Below are 17,962 nucleotides of genomic sequence, written 5' to 3' on the forward strand. Positions count from 1 at the left end.
TTTTTAATTTTTTAATTAAGAGTGGTTTGCTTAGGTAGTGATTAATCTCCCTTGCCTTTGTTTCTAGATCAAAGTTACTCATGTTCATGTTGTAATGAAATGGTTTGACGACTTTGCTGGGGCACAAACAGGAGCCACTTTGATCTAGAACAAAGAGAAGTTGTCTTGAACAGCACCAGATAACAGCTGCTCTTTGTGATTGTAATGGCAAGTAAAAGGAGTATATTTCAACTATTATTCCTGTCATAATATGACATGATAGAGTAACTACTTCTGACATGTAATTTAATAGGTAAAAATAATATTATTAGAATGAAACTCCATAAAATAAGAAATTTTTTTTTTTTTAATGGAGGAGCCTTCATTTATAAAGTGGCAGCTTTCATCAGTACGCATGTTTCACCAACAGCTGAATTCTGCTGTGAGTGCCTTTGTGACAGAAAATACTTAGTTTGACCAAAAATTAAGGAATTATCTTGGGGTCCTCAGTGTGCAGCCTCTTGGGATGCAGAGATGCTCTGGCAGATGTGCCCTGTACCAGGGGGCAGGTCAAGAGCTTTGCTCTTCTGGGACTGGGAGGGGGATGCTGACCACCACTGAAACGTGGGGGAGCTGCAGGACTTCATCCAAAAAAGCCTCACTTGATCAGGCTTTTTCCAAAGCTGCCTGTAAACAGCCCTTGTGGTCTCAGTTTGTGACCTCACCTTGTGGCTCTGGCTAATGTCTCTCCCTGGGACACAGAGAGCTGGTGTGGGAGGGGAGGTTTCCTCAGCCCACCACAGCTGGGGTCTTGCTGCCCTCACTTCACAATCAAAGGCTCTGCGTTGCTGCCAGCTGTGGTGTAGTGTGGCCACAACCCATAAATGTCCCCCCTTGTCCCCTGGCAGGTGCCAGGACTGCTCCCAGCCAGCAGGCAAAGTTTGCTGGAACTTCAGGAGCTGTCAGCAGGGTTGCTTGGCCAGCCTTAGCCACAGGTGCTCCAGTGAGGAGCAGCAAACAAAAAGTAAATTATTTTGTGTATGTAAATTGTCTCCTGAAACAGGCGTTTGGCAACCCTAATGGTTTTCTGCGTGCCGGGGTGTAGCCAGACACTAAAATAAGTCAGGATGTAGGAGGGGTGGGAGGTGGGAGATAGGGAAGACTCTTTTTATATTACTCCCCTTGCTATATTAAGAGGCACTGTTCCCTTTCCTGGCTTGAGGAAAAGCTCTCCCTTGCCTTGCAGACAGTCTCCCATCCTGGTTTAAGTGCTCACAAAGCAGGATTTAGAGATGCTTGTTTTTGGCCTCAGCAGCTGCATCCCTGTGACCTGCAGGGGTGTGAGGAGGCCCCAGCCAAGCCTGGCTGCAAGGGTAAGGCTGTGGCAGTGCTGTTAGCTGACCCCAGGCTTCGGGGTTTTCCTGTGTCCTGACTTGCAGATGGATGGGATATTGGTAACTGAGCATTAGAGTGAGGTTTTGCCCTTCCCAGAGAAGGGTGGGCTAGCCAAGGGGATTGCTTCTTGCTTTTCTCCTTGTTTTTTTTTCCTCCCTCTCTTTCCCCCTACCCAAGGCTCGCAGCTGGGTGTTGCTGGGGGTGAGGCTGACAGGGGGTGGATAATTTCGGATGTGCGTGCTTTAAATCATGGCACTGTGCCCAGAGGTTTTTGGATGGGTGCCACCCTAGTATTGCAGAAATCCAGGGAAATAAATAACTAATCATTGACTCTCTGACAAAGTCTCTGCTCATGCCTGTCTACTGCAGGTGAACTCCATCCCGTAACAATGACAATTTACAAGCGCTCCAGGCACTCTGTCATCCCGTCCTTGGAGAAGAATCAATGGGATGTTTAATCAGTGACCTCCCCGTGTCTCCAGAGTCGCACCCGCTCTGCTGACACGGCTCCTCGCCTCGCTGGCAGCCGGGCGCTGCTGGAAGCCGGCAGAGGAGAGGAGGAACTGAGAGCAGGCTGTTTTCTTGCCGGCGTCAGTGGGAGCAGCGAGTGGGCGATGCTGCTCCCCCGCTTGTCACAGCTGTTGTTTTCCGCCGGAGCGAGGGGAAGAGATGCGGGCTTGGGGAAAGCTGGATCCCGCTGCATCGCTGCTGGTGGTGCTCCCTGCAAAGCCCAAAGCCGTCCCAACCCGTCACACCTTAGGAGAGAAGCTCAGGTGAAAAGCGGGGCTGATAGCCCCAGGTGCCCTGGCAGGTTTGGCGTGGCTGGCTGGGGAGCCCTGGGCTCCTCGCAAAGGGGATGGGAGCAGGGGCTGTGCCTGGGCTCAGGGAATGCTGGAAAACACCCCAAGAATGTAAAGATCCATTCCTTTTCCATGAAGCCTTGATGCCGAGGTGACTGTAGCTTTTAGTTCTTCGGGGTTTGGGATGAAAAGCAAGTCAGGGGAGTGATCCCGCAGGGATATGTGTGTATTTATTCATCCTGCTTATTGATGTTTGTGGGCTACAGCCTGAACAGAGCAGCTGAAATTACACTCTTTGTGCAGATATCGCTATTAACATCTACCCTTAATGACAGTGTCATCATTCCTACACAAATTACTTCAACAGAGAAAATGCAGGGGGTCCCTGCAGTAAGAAGTGCCTGGTTTGAGAGCCAGGCTCTGCATCCCCAAAACGCTCTGCTTTCCTTCAGTAGTGCAAAGGGAGTAAAACACGAGGGTCAGGGTGCTCCGTGGTTCATGCTCACGCTGGGATGCAGTGGAATCAACCCTTGCCTCTGTATTTCTGGCACGTGTAGGGATGTGCTGATGACTGGGCTGTGAGGAGGAGGAGGGAGCAGGGTTCTCTGCTCCCCACAGGAGTGACAGCTCTTTGCTGGGGCTGCCTGCTACAGTGCATCTCTCCTGGGGCTGGCTCACACCCAGTCCCTGCAAAACGATGGCAACTTCCAGGAGTGTAGGAAACACATTAAGGAGCATTTATCAAAACTCACTAATGACAAATGAACAAATTCCTCAGTGGTGTCTAGAGGATTTCCCCCTGTGCTCTCATCGTGTAAATGCTGATTTACTCAGGAAAACCCAATGCATATTTTAAAGCTTTATACGGCATTGTAATGACTTGGAGTACTAATTCCAGAAATTATCCATTCCCATTGCTGGAACAAAACCCCACCAATTTTCCACTGTAAGGACCATGTTTGCCTTGTGCTTTGTATAGGATCAAGATGTCCTACAGAGCCTCCAATACTGGGAGACAACTAATACAGTATTTTTCAACAGGACTGTTTCTATGGGTAGAAAATAAGCCATTTGTTAGCCATTACATCTATGTAAGTGTCATCCTGTATTTTATTCCCTTTTTTCTTCCTTCTTTCCTCACTCCCTCACTTTTTCTCAAGCTCTCTAGAAACAGCTCCTGGTGCTAAATGGAGACCCAGTCTGACAGCGTGACTACTTGAGTACATCCAAGATTTCTTCCTGCAATATCAGGTGTGCTTTGAGGATTAGACAGCAGAGCCTTCACCAGATGCCTTTGCTATCAAGCCTCATGAAATCTGCTCTGACAGGGGCAGGCGATCCCTGCACAGAGCCTGCTGACAGGGCTGTCTGCCTTGTGATGCTCAGCTTTATTTTTGGAGCACTCAGTGTCTTGAATGTGTTAGGTTCTGAGATGCCATTTTGCTTTCACCCAAAATAAATTCACAGTCTTTGTAGTTGAGGGCAAAAATGCCAAGTTTGTGTTTTTCTTTCCATTGTTTAAGCTAAGATAGAAGAATTATCCTTTATAGTTACTTTTTTATGTATTTCAGAGAAGGAAGAAAAGTGATTAGGTCCTTTTTGCTGTGCAGATCATCTTGAATTCCCATTTGCCATTCCTATACCACCCTCTTAGTCCTTGGCAAAAGGAACCAAAATGACTTTTTTCTTTTTGGTTTGGGGTTTTTTGTTTGTTTGTTTTTTGTTTTTTTTTACATTTAGTTTCCCAGCTGATATCAGAGTGGTCCTGGTGCAGCTGGGAGAGGGCAGTAGCTGATCCTTGTTCCCCAAGGATTGTGCAATTACATTTCCTCTGGGCAGGATGGGATGCAACCTGTCCCTCCTTGGGCTCCCCTCTTAGGGTCTTAATGAACATTTCTCTTCTAAAAAGAAGACAGAAAGCATATTTCAGCAGATACTACATTTTCACCTGTTTTCTTTTTTGCTGTGCTGAGGACTGTCCTTGGAAAGGATGGAGAAGGGAGGATGTAAGAGGATGGATGTCACCACACTGCCTCAGGCTTTGGTGAGATTTAAAAGCCTACCTTGTGATCACTGGAAGCTGGTAGCAGAAGGTGAAGGTGGGGTGACACTGGCTTTTGCTTTGCTGCTTACATGAAATTTGTCTGTGTGAGGCTGATCTTCAGGTCAGCAGGACATCAGCATTCCTGTAATGCCAACTCAGTCTCATGGCAGAGGGCTCCCAAAAAAAGGGAGTTCTTCTCCTGTCTAAGCAGAAAAATCACTTAATTCATTGTGGGCATAGCTGGGTTGTGAACCACATCAACAGGAGATGTTATGGGTTTCCTTGCTGTTGTAAGTAGGTGGGAATTAAAAAGGTATGTGGCACTTAGGGACATGGTTTCATGGTGAATGTGGCAGTGTTAGGTTTATGGTTGGACTTGATGACTGCAAATCCTTTTCAGCTTAATTGATTCTGTAATTCCAAGGTAAATAAAAGGGGTCATTCAGATATTAAATATATTGTTAATATCCCAAATGGTGTACATTTCCAGTGGGGTTTAACCTAAAGGCAGACTCTCAGTGTGGCTGTGCACAGATGGATTGAGGTGTTTAACTTGGGAGTGTTTGATCAGGCTTGCTCTAATCAGGTTTACCAGAATTGGTACAAAAGCCTTTCTTTGGCCTTTGTTTGTTTAGATATGGGATTAATCGATTTTTAATTTAAAAAATTCCAAGTGAAATCGACCATTTTCTTTAGCTAAATAAATGTTTGGAAAAGGGTTTGGGTTGGTTAAGGAGTCAGTGGCTGGGGAGGTGAGGAGAGCCACAGCCCCCATCCCTGTGCTGGGTGTCTGTGGGCTGCCTCCCCTCCATGGAGTGATGCTGTGGCTCTCACTCACAGCCTGGGGCTTCCCAACAAGTGCTTCTTGCTGCTCTGCATGGATCAGATTCCTGCTGCAAGAGAGGCCAGCAGCACCTGTGCTGGGAAAGGGCTGCATTGGCAGGGCTTGTGCGCTGTACCAGTGTCACTTATTGACACACAGCTCCCTCCCCGTGCCCCAGCAAGCGAGAAGGAACAAATGTTCCCTCATTCAGACACAGCCAAGGTGCTTTCAGCAGCTCTGAATGGAGAGGGAGGGCTGGTGGGGAGAGAGGCTGAGTGCCAAGATGCAGCAGAGAGGCAAGTCTGAAAATCTGTGCTCAAAGACCACAGGGGTGTGAGCCTTCACCAAAGGGATGCAAATACCCCATCTTATCCCAAAGCAGCAAACCCCACCAATATGCCCCTTGACCACAAAAAAAACCAGAAATGAATAAATGAGCACAGAGTGTTCAGTGCAAGTCAATGTGCAAGACCCAGGGAAGGCTCTGAACTTGAAATTTCACCCTGGCTTCCTCCAACAGGCAAACACCCACCTCTGTGCCTGCCCACACACAAGGCTGTCATGTTCCTCCCACCTCCTGCATCCCAGGATGCATCCCAGGATGCAGGAATGATTAATGCAGAGCAGGCATGCCAGTAGTATTTGTCTTGATCCTAAATAAATAAGGCACATGTGGAAATAACTGAAGAAACAACCATATTTTAACTGCAGCTCTTTTGGGGTGTATCATTTAGAGTTGATGTGTTAGCAATAATAGGGGAAATCAGGCAGTTTCCATGTGGTTTTGTGATTCGTTTTGATTCTGCATGTAAATTGCATATCCTTTATGGACCTGGAAGACAGAAATTCTCCCTCTAGTGACTTGATTGCCTCTCTGCTTCCCACTTGGAAGCACTGCAAGGGCTGGCATGGGCTGAGTGCTGCTTTCTGAACTGCTGATGGCCATCAGCACCCTAAAAATACTTGAGACTGTTGGGGCTTCAGGTACCATACAACATCTATTTTCTTAGAACTCTAGGTGTCACAGGTTGCCACTCTGGCTATTCAAAAAGTGTTAGTCAACCTCCAGTGAAACTGGTGAAAATTTAGGTTAGGCCCAAGGCAATGTTTTTCAGACTGGTGAAATGTGCTGTTTTCCCAGACTTGCATGCATCATTCCCATCCAGCATAAAAAAAGCACAGGGAAAGCGCAGTGCAATTCAAATCAAATCACACTATGTTTTTTCTACCCCTTTCTCTTCCTCCTCCCCCAGTTCTCCTGAAAACAAACAAAAACAAAATGAAAGAAAGTGTACAAAAAACAACCAGGGGAAAAAAGGGACAAGGGGTTGTTCAGTGCTGAAGTGCTACATCATTGTAGGTTTTCCAGAAAAAAAAACCACTCAGGGAGTGTTACCCCTTGCTGGCAATCCTTGCCATGCTCCCTGAGACACTTAAGCTATTTTTGGCAGTTTTTGGGGTGTCCAGGAATGGAGCAGAGCTGCATTTTGCAGTAAGGGTTGGTCACCTTCTTGATGCAGATGTTATTCCTGTGAGAAATTACCAGATTGAGATTCATGATTCCCTATGTCCAAGATGTTTAATTTAATAAGCAGCCCCACTCCAGGTTAGCAGAGCATTCCCTTTGCCACACTCTGCAGGGCTCACCAGGAGGAATTGCTGAAAGATACAGCACTCCCAGGGAGAGCTGGAGCCCAGCTCCACTGACACCGACTTGGTTTAGATAAACCCAGAGCTCTTTTACAGCTGGGCTGCATTTTGCAGGGGGAGATGGATGGCCACAGGTTCCCACCTCTCCCCTGGTGCCAGGCATGATGGCAGTGCTGAGATCCATTAGGAGGATGGATGGGAAATATAAAAGGGTGAGCCCAAGCATCAGCCACTGGGAGGCTTTGAAGATTCGCCTTTCTGTTATTCATCTGCTGTGCAGAAGGGAGTTAATTGGTTTTATACCCAGGGAGCAAAAGGGAAGCAATTTGGCCCTGGGTTTCCCATCTCTAATTGCATGCCTGCAGCTCTCTTCTTGCAGGGAGGTGACAGGAACCTTGCCACTGACTTCAGCAAGCTCAGGTGTAGGCTTCAAGTTTCACATCTTTATTTTTTTTTCTTAATATTTAGCATTTTAGGCATGTCTTGCAATGATTCTTGTGACAACTTCATTAAACCCATCTGGCTTCTCTCTTTTTTCTTTGTTCTTTTCTTTTTTTTTTTTTTTTTTTTTTTAGATTTTAATTGTGTTTCAAATGCATGTGTGCAAACCAAAATAAGCCATTAGTGATACACACCCTGTAAAGTGTGAACTCTGTGCTTGGAGCTTGTTATCAACGAGTGCAATTCCAGTAAGAAAGGCGTTCCCAACGGGGCCTCCTGTCCTCGACAATTCAGGTGGTGTTTGTGCAGATAAATCAGGGCACCAAAGCATTTATTTGCTTTCAGTGACAGGCACCATCTGCTACTTGCCTGTGAAGCATTCAGGAAGGAATGCTGCCTGCCTGCCTTGCACAGGGAGGCTGTGCAATGGGAATAACGCTGGTGGATGCAGGGGCAAGGCTTGGGGAAGGTACATCTGCAAGGTGGATGCAGGCACAGCACTGTGGGAGGGGAGGGATAGCTCAGCTGCAGGCTGGCACGACCTGGCCAACAGCCTCCAGGTGGGAATGAGCATCTCTGACTATCCACACCCAGCCACGACAGCATCCTCCACAAACCACAGAACGGCTCCGAGAGATGGCAGGCTTAGAAATGTTCCCCCATGGCTTTTGTGGATCCACCCACAAGTGCTGGATAGATCACCAGGAGAAAATACCCACTTGGGGTATCCCTGGGGCACAGCTCTCGGGGTTTGAGATAACGAGGGACCACAGATCTGCCAGATAGTGGGCGTGAAGCCTTGCTGCTAGCCTGGGTGTCATCGCTGCCTTCCCCTGTGACAGCAGGCAAATTGCACTGCCTCGAGGAGCATGGATCATCCCCATGCCTTCATTAAGGTGCTGCCAGTGGCAGGCTGGCTCCTGCTCCTTGCAGACATGCACTTTGAGGTTTGGCACCACCACGCTGCCATCTGCAAAGCGAGGAGAGGGTAACGAGCTGGTGGAGGTGGGAAAAGGCTGTGAAGGGTTTTGGTGGGAAGGGGTTCTGAGCATCGCTGTGGCCTTATATCCCAGAATAATGCTGTCCTCACTACCCATACATATATATATATAATTTTTTAGACTACAATGGGACTTTTTAATAGAAAATAGTTGCTCTTCTTCTTGGGTAAGTAAGCAATTCCCTCCTGGAAGAAGTTCCCAGGAATTTTGCGCTCTCGCACGCCTGCGCGTTTCAGCAGGGTCATCCCTCTGTGCAAGTCAAATTCATGCAAAACACCATGCATGTAGGCTCTAGTCTACTGGGTTTAGATCAGAGACGGATCAGATGACTCAGAGGGATCTGTGGAAATAGATCAAAGCAGCAGCGCGCACTGGAGGGAGCGGGGCTCCCGGAGCGGGGCTGGGAGCGTGAGTCAGAGCGCGGGCGGCGGCGGGGGCGGCCGCAGCTGTGGGTGTCGGACCGAGACAGACGCAGAGAGATGGCTGCAATTAAGTACTTGGAGAGATGGCTGGAAGAGCGGAATGGATTTAAAGGCGCAGGTTTCCCACGGAGCTCCTGGTAGAGGTCGGGGGCCGGCGGGCGCTTCCCGCTGGATGCTGCGCTCCTGGAGGCAGCTCGCCCTGCTGGAGCGGGAGGTGGCTCTGGTGGTGGCTGGTTGGAAATGGGCCGGTTCCCAGCTGCTCTCGCAGCCCCGTGGTGGCGCAGGATGGGTGGTGAATCCCTGCCTGGGGCCGCAGGCGCTGACCCCAGCAGAGGGAAGGAGAGCTGAGGCGAGGGAGGAGTGCCAAGCAGAGACAGTAAGGGAACAAGGAGAGGAGAACAGATCTACATTTACTGGGAATAGTTGCAAAACGCCCACACACTTCTGTGGGACTAGGATCATGCCCAGAGCTCACAGAAAAGCTTGAGCTGGTGGGTTTTTTTTATGTTGCCCATCACTGCTGCTTCTAGGGACTGGTGCCAGATCCCACTTGTGACATGACCCGAGCGCTCCAGCCCAGAAAGATCTTGGGTGGTGCTGCTGCCTTTGCAGTCAATGCAAATCCCTTGCAACCAAGAGCTCCAAGGGATGTGGGTTTGGCTCCTTTGCTGTTTGCCTCGGTGTCCCTGCGATGGGAACAGCATCCCTGTTCCACTGTCTGGCTGACTCCACCCCATGGGATCCCCACCTCGCTGCAGCCCCGTGTTGCAGATTTTTGGGAGGAGGGTGGAAGTGGAGCGAGACTCTTCCTCGCTTCTGTTTTTAGGTATTGCTATTTCATGCCCTGCCAATTAGATTTGATGAGTGTGCTTGACATGAGAGAAATCTGAATAAAATAAATAAACCAATAAAGCCCGTGCTCAATAAGGGATGAAGGAAACTCAAATCTTGTGGTCACAAACCTGCATAACCAGTGGAATGGCACCTGCTTTGGGCTGATACCTAGGCTTGTGATGTTCAAGCTTCCCTCCTGTGCATCAGCACTGCTGACTTAATCCACACTGTTAATTTACTTGAGTCTGTTAGTAATTTTTATGTGTTTGAGGTGAAAAAATTTTAAAAGTCATTCTCCAAGGCCAGCTTTGCCATTCTGTTACAAGATGAGAGATAAATAATTCCCTATGTGTTTTCCTGCCACTTTTAATGATGAATTGTAATTAGATTTGCTGCCAGCAAATGCGAGCGACTGAGGCATCTCATATGCCATGAGGATGTGGTGTGCTGATGCACAGCTCCCAGAAAAGATGTCCTCCCAGGTCCTACAAACAGGGCCCTGCACATTTTCAGGTCTGCCAGTTCAGGATTGCCTGTGTGCTTCAGAAAATTCCTTAACTTCTTGGAAGCCATGCGTATTTTTCAGCAGTATTTTGATAAAGTGGCTCTGCCAGGAGACATGTATGCTGGGGATTTCCTTCTCCACACAGATGGCTGTGGAAAGAAGGCTTTATCATTTATTGATACTTTTTTTTTTTTTTTTGAGGTGGTGTGCACAGATAAAGGTCCAAAGGATTGCTCTTCACTCTGATTGATATGCAGAACAAATTTTAGCAGGGAGAAAGGGTGTTATTTTGAATAATTAAAAAAACCCGTCACAAAAAAACCTCAACCTCTTGAAGTAGTAGATGTGTAAAATTAATGTATTTTTAAAAGTCAGTGTAAGTGCTTCTAAATGTGTCCACTGTATCATACTCTGCCCACGCAGTTGCAGCATTTCCCAGCACGTATGAGCAGCCCTGTCTCTGTTGTCAGAGCTGAGCACGGCCACCACCAGCTCCAGTGCCCAAATCCCACCTGGTTTCTAAACCTCAGAAACTACTCCAGGACTGCACTGAGCCATGGGTGCAACAATTTGCTTTTTGTGGCTACAAGAGGTCATACTGACACAGCTGCCCATGTGGTACCTTCAGTGCTGGGTATCCCTGCCAGCAGGGAGGAAAGGCACCTGGCAATGGGTAGAGACTTTGGGGCTGGGTGGTGGATGTCCTGTACAGAGGAGAGGAACTGCACAAAGGTGAGGTGACACTCTGTCCCTACCAGCCCCCTGGTGCTCACCTTACTTGCTGCACTTCCTGGGAGATGGCCTGCAAGCAGTTTCATGGAATATAAATTACTGGAGATAGCTTAGATTTGCATATTAGGTAGTTTTTAATTTACAACAATCTCTGGTCTACAAAAGTATTACCCATCATAGTTTAAAATACTTAAATTTCAAATTAGGGATTAGAAAGGGCGAGAAATTTCATTGCAACATGACTTTTCTTCGGAGGCACATTTCTATTCCTGCCTGCTCTCAGATTGGGGTGCAATTACAGCATGGAGCTCAGGTTTCCTTTGCCCTCTTTGATTGCCAGGCAGCCAGACCCCCTCCTTTCCCCACCTCCCAGCCCTGTAATTTAGCTGCTGCTCTGCCATGACACTTGGCTTTGCTTTAATTACAATCATCACTCAACATGGAAAGCTATTTCAAGGGGGCTGAGGGCTGGGTTCTTTGAGCCCCTCCTGCTTGAAGGCTCTCCTGGAGCCAGGGTTGCTTCACAGAGCTGTGCCCAGCAGGCTGTGCACCCAGCAGGAGGGTTTTGCATCTCATGGGAAAAGCATTTTAGGCTTAAAACCAGGATCAGGGGACTGCAAAGCTGCTGGATGTGCAGGATGTAGGTGAGAGTCTGGAGCCATTAACCATCAGTTTTCTGCTTTCTCATTTTGGGTAGAACCAGGTGTTTTTTGCTTTTTCCCTGTGGCAATTGGAGTCCATGTGTCCTGCAGGGACCCCAAGCAGGAGTTCCATGCCTGCCCATGTCCCCAGTCCCCATCATGCCCTCACCCCAACCCACTCACAGACTCATCCTCCTGTCCTGCTGCACCTTCACACGCTGCTGTTGATGCTTCACCACTCCCTCCATCACTTCATCTTTCTTTTCTTCTTTTATTTTTAAAGCCTCTTGAAGAAATTAAAAATTAAAACAAATTTTTCTTGTCATTCCCCTTGTCCACTGGGGATGGCAGTGAATGGCAGCCTCTTGCCATGCTTGTTTGTCACCTAATACTCTCTGTGGTTCAGTAAAGGTATCAACCAGCTTGTGAATCTGTCCAGGTGCTTCAGAGGGTGGTGCAGAGCTCCCTGAGATCTTTAAAACTTTGTAAAAACATGTAAATGTATTAAAAAATGGGGTTTTTTAATGATGGCAGTTCCCTACCTGTGAGGGAGAACAGGGCTAAGTCATTTAATATGCAGCAGCCTGGGAGACATTTCTGGTAGTTTGGACTTTGGTCAGGAAAGATTCTTATGGAGGAAATCATGATCTCTGTACTTGTAGTCTGGTCTTCTGCAAGAGAAGGAAGATTTGATGAGCAAACCACAACTGTGCTCTTCCCAGTGCCTTTCCAGTGGCAATTCATGAGGATTCATTCACTGGGATGGAGTTCATATGATGCAGCATCTTCCCAGGGGGAGCCAGCCGTGCTGCCCTAGCCCAGCTGGCCCCTTCTCTGCTCCCTTTCCCACCTTTCACCCTCTGATTAAGAGGGTCCTGGTCAGATCCTGGCATTGATGAAGCTGCACTTGATGAAAAATCACAATATTCAGCCATTGCAAAAACATGTCAGAGTACAGAGGGACAGTTTTGAGGCAACACGTGCTTTGCTGTTTGGTGTAACATAAGCCTCTGTTCAAAGCCCATTAATGTGCAGTTGAAAGATGACATTTAATTTTCTTCTGATTTTTCTTTTTCCCTCCTTCTCTTTTTCTCAGTTCCAATTTCTTTTATCTCTGCCCTGTCACAAGGCTTGGCTTTTGCTCCCTAAGGCTGTAATCTCTGAGCAAATATCCTTTGCTGATATATTTTGTACCAGCTGAGGAGCAGCTCTGTGTGCCTTGGGAGATCCGGTTTGGCCACACGTAGCATTTACAGAGTGAATTTGTTTATTTAAATAACTTTTGTATTTTCTCCCTACTTGAACATTGGGAGATGCTGGGGTGCCAGAGAGGGAGATGGGAAGAGCTGGATTTTTGCTTGCTGCCTGTAGCCACTGTAGCAGAAGTGCATGAGGGCACATTCCCTGCCATAAACCTCCCAGAGCTCCAGGGTGAATTAATGGAAAGTAAAAGCTGGAAACTGTTGGTGGGGAAGTAGAGGGATGGTGAGGTGATGGGAATGATGGGGCCATGCAGCACTCAGGCCACACAAGCACTTCTTTCTGTGTGTTTTTGGTTTACTCCTCTCCCTGCTGCATGTGTGCATGGGAAATGCCACCCTGCATCCCTGATGGAGCATCTCCATCCTGAGATGATAACTTCAGTTGTGAGCTTGATTATTTTCTGGCATGGATGAGTGTAGGACATTTCAATCCCAGTACTGTGGAGCAGTGCTAGGGCCACAGGTGTTTCTGTGCCACTTGTGCTCAAAGCCCGTAAAGCAAATCTCTTATATTTTGCTCTCCTGAACATCCCCCAGCAGTAGGGAATGTATTGGTCACCCTATTATTTTATTCTTTAGTGTCCAAGCTTTGCTGAAGCATTTAATTTCTGTAAAACTCATGCTTTTCTTGGTCTTTTAAAATTGTGTTAGCACAAAGGAGAGTGATGGAAGCAATGTTAGCCATCAGTCCTTACAAATGACTCATCTCTATTTCAAGGAATTTGAGGTTAGCATAGGCTGATGGAGCCTGTAAGCAGGAGATGGGCCTGAGGGTATTGGAAGCTGTGCAGGAGGATGTCAGACATTTGTACTCCCACACTTTCACAGGACTGTTGAAAATGGGTTTCTATGAAGCATCCATCCTCCCCTTTGTATTTGTTTCAGGAGGGGAACAAAACACAAGGCTGTATGGCTGCTGTCCACCTATGGCTTCCCAGCCAGGGGGTACCCAGAGACTCCTTTTGCAGGCTGCCTGTGCCAAGTGCTCTGGGGCAGGGGGGTCTGCAGTGCCACTGGTGGTGAGGTTTGGGTGAGTTCCTGGTGGTTCCCTGACAGTTTCCCTCCAGGAGATGCTGCACTCCCAGCGCTGGGCTGAGCAGTGCAGCTGCTGTGCAACACTGATGAAGCCCACAGTGTTTCTGGTGAGCTGGTTGGGAAGAGATTTGGGCTCCAGAGGATCCCATTGAGTGAAAGCAGTTGTTGAAGTGTTTTAAAAAATGACCTATATAGTGTTTACCTCAAGCTCAGAAATTGCTGTGAGATGAGAAATTGCTATTTGCCCATGTTTTTTCACTTACCACTCACACTCACATCTTGGATAGGGACGCTTTGGGAATCCCAGTGTTTCTGTTTAGAAACACCACTCAAAGCCTTGTACTTGTACATCCTGCTAAAATCCCCCATCCATGCATTTACTGTGGGATGGGCAGTCTGGCATCTGGCAGCCTGCAGGACCTAGCTGTGACCTCGTGGAAAGAGCAATGCAGGCTGAAGTGGCAGAGAATAGTGATATTTCCTGAAAAAGAACAGGAGGATGCAGGGGATGCAGTGTCAGCTGAAATGACACCTTACTTCCATGTGACACCTGCTGGTAGGAAAAGGCACGGCTGGCCTTTGGGAACGAGACCTGCTAGTGCCTTTTTGTTTTTTCTAAAAAGCACTCGTTTCTTACAGCCTTCCTCTGCGGGGTCTATTGGTGCTCCTGGTTGGTATTCTCAGCACTCTGACTCATTTTGGCAGGTTGGAAAGTACTTTTTCCGGGGTGCTTATGCATACAGGATGTGTCTCTTTAGGTGTTTGATTTTTTTTTTTTTTTTTTTTTTTTTTTTTTTTTTTTAATTCTGCAGAAAACGGGCTTTCAAAAATCCACACCTCTAAAGTAATTAAAATTAGAATTTTTTCAGAGCCAACAGAAGCTGCTCTGAGCATGAGCTAGTACAATGACCTGAAAGCAGTGAGTGCCTGGCACACAGAGGCTGGCATTACCACAGCCCACATTTTATGAAGAAAAAGTAAATATGCTGGCTGCAAAGGAGATATTCAGTGTGCAGTCCTTGATAATGTTTGTGGTGAGGACTGCTCCCTGGTTACAGAGCAAACACTGACTTCCTGAAGGCCTCTGTCTGCTTATGCAAATCCCCCTGAGCTTATCCTGAAATCCAGCATCACCCTGAGAGCACTGGCAGGTTTCTAATGTGGCCCCAAGTGCTGCTAAGCTTGTGAACCCTTGATTTACACTGCCAATATATTCTTTGGCTGGCTGTTTAAGAAGAATAGAATTCAACAAACAGTAGTTGAATGCATTCATGTCAAGTGAAATCATTCCTTTAAGAGTTTTAGTTGTCAGGTATTCATTAAAGCAGGTTTCACATCAAAATGATCGTCACTAATACAGTGAAAACATCTTTTAGAGCTTTCAGGATTTTTATGTTGCATTGTGTAAATGCTGGATCTCCACTGGTATGGAAATGTCTTCCTGGACCTACACAGCAGGTATGAAACTGTACCTATGCTCCCCTTTAGAAGAAAATTAATATAGTATGTCAGTGTGGCTGGAACAAGGACATTCCTGAGAGTCCTTTATGTAAATAGAGTGCAATGGATTGTAGCTACAACTTCAGCATAGCATTCCCATCACTTCTGCAGGCTGTTTTCCACCTTGTAAACACTAAAAATTTATTTGTATTTTATTATTTCTGTAAGGTGAAAATCATCAATTGAAATTCTTTTTTTTTTTTTTTTTTTTTTTTTTTTTTTAAGGGAGAAAAAAGAGAAAAAAAAAGGTTCCCCAGTTAAAAGAGAGTTCTGGCTTAAGAAATTGAAAGTAAGTAGCAATCTGATTACTTCAGACTTTGGATGCTTTGGAGAATTTCATTCCTCTGAGAGACTGCTAAATCAGCATTTAGTACAAACCAGCCCCTTTTTGCTTGTCTCAGGCTGGAGAAACCCAGAGGACATTGCTAAGGCTAAAACGGCAAGGGGTCCAAAATTCAGGTTAATGGGAGCTGCAGCAGGCCCAGCTCTCCCTGAAAGTCAGTCAGGTGCCTAAATAGAGATCAAGGCAGCTCACTTCAGAATAGCTATTTTTGAAGCTCCTGGCCCTGGTGTGTGAATTGATGGCATTTCAGTTGCAAAGAGCAGATGGTACTAGCTAGTGATCCAGGACAGGTTTTTTGCATTAGTGTCAAAAATAGATCAAGTGCCAGCTGTAGCTCTTTTGGGTCAGTGGAGGTGAATTCACAGAGTGATGTGCACAATATTGCAGCAGAATAGGGAAAAATCAGGCGTTCATTTTAGGAGCACAAGGTGCTTTTAAATGTCTTAAACTGCTGTTCCACGTGTGCATTTGCACAGCTCAATCCCAAGTGTGTCTCACTCAGCAGTGAGCTGAGCTGCCTGGTGCTGGAACAGCACTATTCTGTGTGGCTGTAGCTTTCAGGGTGGTGCAATTCAGGGTTTGCATCCAGCTCCTGGAGGCAGCTTTGGCTGTGCTGCTGGTGGGGCCCTTCCTTGGGACACAGCCTGGGAGAACTCACTGTGTTCCATGGTGCTGGAGGGAAGAAGGAGCTGCCGTGCCCTTCTGTGCCTCCCCAGGAAACTTAGTTTTCAGAGGTGCTGCTGGGAAGGCTTCCAGGCTGATCTGCCTAAGAGCAGGCAGCTAAAGAGGAGTTTGAAAATGTTTTATGTTTACTGGAAAACCAGAAGAGATTCTGACTCTCAGCCTACTGCTCGTTTTATGTATTGCTGAAGTTTTGCTGTATTTTAGTGAGAAACTAGAGAAAGGTGGTGCAGCCTCAGCAAGGTGATCTGTTCTTGTTAGTTTAATTGGGCCATGGCCTCTTTTTTGTTAAAGAAAGCTATGATGCATGAGGAGGAGAGTTTGCATCATTTAAGGCAAAAGATGAGTTGTGTGTAGGAAAGCTGATCCACTCGCACACCCTGCTGGCTGTAGTGAGAGTGCAAAGGAAATGCATGGCTGCACATTTTATAAAGAGACAGCATTCCTGTCTTTTTATAATCTAAATTAACTTTTTTGCCATGGTGTCCCTCTTGGTTTTCACTTCTGAAAAGACGAGCAGTGATGTGTGAACTGCCAAAAATCAGGGAGGTTGCCTGGCCAGAAATGCTCCTGCAGCAGATTTCAGTACTTTTGGAAACCTCTACCAGGTCCCTGTGCCCACCAAAACTACTTTATGATGTAGCTGAAACTGCTCAGATCTAAAGTAGGGTGTATAAGACACCTCTCCATGACCTAAGAGAGGTAAAAAACACTGTGAGCTTGACCATTGTTGGGATTTTTCCACGTGAAGAAAATTACTAGAATAGCAACACAGAGGAAAAAAAATACGTGTTCTTTGATTCTGCTCTGGAATCTCTCCCAGATGCCCATGTGATGATTGCCTCCATATGACTTTCCATTAAAAAAGAAATAATGCTCCCTTTATCCCTGAACAAAATGTCTGCAGTGATTTGGAAATAGTTACTCCAGCCAATTTCCACACGTGGACCTGCTGCAGTTAACGGTGTGACTGAATTACCTGGGAGCAGTAGAGGTCTTCAGACTGTATCTGGCCTTCACAGGGCATGTATGAAGAGACTGATATTTTGAAGAGATGGTTGGCCACCCCATTTGAATCCTCTCAAGTGGAGCCAATTTGGAAAAATTGCTGTGCAGCTGGAAGCCAGGCTTTTTTAGAGGTGTCAGCCCTGAAACAAACCTTGTCCATTAGTTCTGGAGTGGCTGAACACCTGCATTTTTCAAGACACAAATGACAATGTTCATATATTTGGGAGGCTGGTGGGGACAGAGCTGCCTGGGGAGGGGGGATTGACAAGACTCCTTACTTCTGGTGAGGGGGCACAGCAGTCAGGGCTCTCCTCTTCTTCCCCCATCCATGGTTTGGATAACCCTGATAACCTGGTAGCAGCACAGCCTTGTCTGTGATGAGTGCCCCCCAGACCCCATCCCCTGCTGTGGCAGCTGCTGGGGTTATGCTCCAGCTCACTGGACCCAGGTATGTTGGTGAGACTGAAAAAAAACATAGCTTGGTGATCAAAGTAATGTCCTGGAGATGCAGAAATGTGGAGTTTGGACTACTTCTCCGTGAAATTGCTGCAGGAAAGGGGATGGAGGCAGAAGAGGTAACCAGCAGGGTGAGCAGGCTGCATTCACAGCTACTCAGGAAGCTCTCTGAAGAAAATGAGCCTTCCCTGGAGGCAACCCACCTTTCCTTTTGCCATTTCTCCTTTCTGTATCTGGTGTATATAATGTTTTCATGGACTCCAAGTCTTCCTGACTTGTTGGAGAAGGTGGTGATATCACAAATTACAAGGACAGAAGAATTTCGAGGTAAAACCATCACTAATAAGAAGATCCAACCTTCATTCACCATTGTACTCAGTACCCAGTGCTTGTGTTCCTGTCATGTTTGG

The sequence above is a fragment of the Oenanthe melanoleuca genome, chromosome 7, assembly GCF_029582105.1.
Source record: "Oenanthe melanoleuca isolate GR-GAL-2019-014 chromosome 7, OMel1.0, whole genome shotgun sequence".
In the NCBI taxonomy this organism is placed as follows: domain Eukaryota; kingdom Metazoa; phylum Chordata; class Aves; order Passeriformes; family Muscicapidae; genus Oenanthe; species Oenanthe melanoleuca.